General features: G+C 35.5%; 1 pseudogene; it reads right to left on the bottom strand.

Annotated features, from left to right (window-relative positions):
* Positions 1-328: 328 nt before the first annotated feature.
* LOC129645204 (uncharacterized) lies at positions 329-442 on the bottom strand (annotated as a pseudogene).
* Positions 443-2,865: the final 2,423 nt, after the last annotated feature.

Genomic DNA, 2,865 nt, shown 5'->3' with positions numbered 1-2,865 from the left:
CACCATGTTGTTAGCATCTTTGAAGAACAATGTTAATTTATACTGAACTTAGCATGAAGATTTATATTAATAATTGTAGTGGTATTTATTTTAAAATTTAAAAACCCTGTCATTTAGCAATATTTGATGAAGGCATCATTTACATCTCAGTATGAATGAATTCATCAAAGTAAAGTGAAAGTCACTCAGTCATGTTTGATTCTTTGCAACCTCATGGACTATACAGTCCATGAAATTCTCTAGGCCAGAATACTGGAGTGGGTTGCCATTCCCTTCTCCAGGGGATCTTCCCAACCCAAGGATTGAATCCAGGTCTCCCACATTGCAGGTGGATTCTTTACCAGCTGAGCCACAAGGAAAGTCAGATAGAGGACATATCAGATATCAAACTGATAAAAACAGATACTTATACTTGATCTTAGCCAAAAGGCTGAGAATCAATTCATCAAGCCAAATCCCTTTCTATTTTTTTTTGTTTTTTTAAATTTTATTTTATTTTTAAACTTTACATAATTGTATTAGTTTTGCCAAATATCAAGTTCTTATATGTTGTATCAGGCAAGAAGAATTAGGTAAGTTCTTGGTCCAAAAGACAAAGTTAAAAACCAGGGAATGGGGGAGAGGAATCCATTTTATTTTTCTTTCACTAATGTTTATACTCTTTCATCTTGTCATATGACTCCTTGAGACTGTTTTTCATGTGACAACTTCTATGCCCTAAATAGATACACACACACAAATCCACATTCACTCAAATAAAATGCACACCACAGGAAGTAGCTATTACAAGTTAGAAAGTTTGATTAGAATGATGAATTGGAAGGAAGGTCATCAAACTTCAAGATAGATTGCAAAGCAAGGACAAAGTGAAAAGAATGTGCTTTACATAAAACTTTATCTTATTCAAGTAATCTACCAGAAAGAACCACAGTAGACAGAGCCATTAATTTCTTAGTTTAATAGTTTGAGGTGAATTACTTTAATGAGTGTTCTGTCCAGAATTGAAGGTACTATAAGCCTTTGTAGGCAGCATAATTAAAGTAGAGTGATTACCTCAATGCCAATAACTGAATTTTGGTCATAACAATGAACAAATGATTTTGCAGATTTTTATCATCACATGAAAACACTTATTAAATAATAAACTTTTTTAGACTAATGAGTTTATTAATGGTAAATGAAACAAATGATCTGAAACAGGGTGAAGAGATATAAAAGAACTAGCATTAAATGATCTAATAAAGAAATAAATTAATTTCAGATCCAGGTAAGTTTGAGATGTAGTAACTTTTCACTATGTCGTTAGAAATTATAGATTAGAATAAGTGTAACTGTTCAGTTAATGAAATAACTGGTGGACAAAAGTGAGAGTTATTTAAAATTATTCTTGACATTAAAGTCAAATATATATTTATATAGATGTCATAAACATATAAAATCTCAAAAATTGGAATCCTTTGTATTTTTTAACAACACACATGAATACATGTATAACATTATAATACACATGATTTGTAAGCTCAGTGGGGATTATGATCATTTTATTTTAGAAAACCTCCTTTTGGTGCACAAATCTAAAGTGCCTCTTGATGAAACTGTCAGGAGAGTGTATAATTTCCTCAGTTCTGTCTTGCTGCAGCAAAAATTTGAAACAGTGGGTCAGTGTTACAGCTTGGTTACAGCTCAGCTTTATTTGGCAAGCAAAGGATAGTACACCCTGGATGCCTGGATGAGGGCAGACCGACCCCAAAGGAAAAGGCCTCAATCTGTCTTGGCTTCCTCCTTTTATTCATTTGTCTCCTCCCTGCTGAGTCTTCCCTATTCATATTGGGCTAGCCAAGAAAGGGGTATGTTTTTTTCACCTGAAGTTTTTACTCCAGTCCATGGGTTTTCTTTTGTTTCATTTTCACAGGATTTTCCTGTTTAGCCACCAGCATTTTGGACCCCTTTTTCCTGTTCTAACTACCTTAAAAAAGTGAAAGGGAAGAGTGAAAAAAAGAAAAAACTGGTTTAAAACTCAACATTCAAAAAGTAAGATCATGGCATCCAGTCCCATCACATCATGGAAAATAGATGGGGAAACAATGGAAAAAGTGACAGACTTTCTTTTCTTGGCCTCCAAAATCACTGCAGATAGTGACTGTAGCCATGAAATTAAAAGACGCTTGCTCCTTGGAAGAAAAGCTACAACAAACCTGGGCAGCATATTAAAAAGCAGAGACATTACTTTGCCCACAAAGGTCTGTCTAGTCAAAGCTATGGTTTTTCCAGTAGTCATGTATGGATGTGAGAGTTGGACCATAAAGAAAGTTGAGCACTGAAGAATTGATGCTTTTGAACTGTGGTGTTGGAGAAGACTCTTGAGAGTCCATTGGACTGCAAGGAGATCAAGCCAGTCAATCCTCAAGGAAATCAGTCCTAAATATTCATTGGAAGGACTGATGCTGAAGCTGAAACTCCAATACTTTGGTCACCTGAAGCAAAGAACTGACTCATTGGAAAAGACCTGATCCTGGGAAAGATTGCAGGCAGGAGGAGAAGAGGATGACAGAGGATGAGATGGTTGGATGGCATCACTGACTCAATGGACACAAGTTTGAGCAAGCTCTGGGAGTTGATGATGGACAGGGAAGCTTGGTGTGCTGCATACCATGGGGTCAGAAAAAGTTGGACATGACTGAGTGACTGAACTGAACTGGTGCACAAATAAATTTTAAAGTGTCCCTAAACTTGAAAAGCAGAATAAATGTCTCTTACTAACTGTAGGAAAACACATATGCTAAGAGAAGACTATGAAAATATTAGTCAGCCATGTTTAGGATCCCAGTAAGTAGATAAAAAATATGATTCAGCACTTTATTTGCA

This window comes from Bubalus kerabau, chromosome 2, assembly GCF_029407905.1.
Source record: "Bubalus kerabau isolate K-KA32 ecotype Philippines breed swamp buffalo chromosome 2, PCC_UOA_SB_1v2, whole genome shotgun sequence".
Taxonomy (NCBI): domain Eukaryota; kingdom Metazoa; phylum Chordata; class Mammalia; order Artiodactyla; family Bovidae; genus Bubalus; species Bubalus kerabau.
Note: the sequence above shows the minus strand (reverse complement) of the source record. Positions and strands in the feature narration are given on the sequence as shown.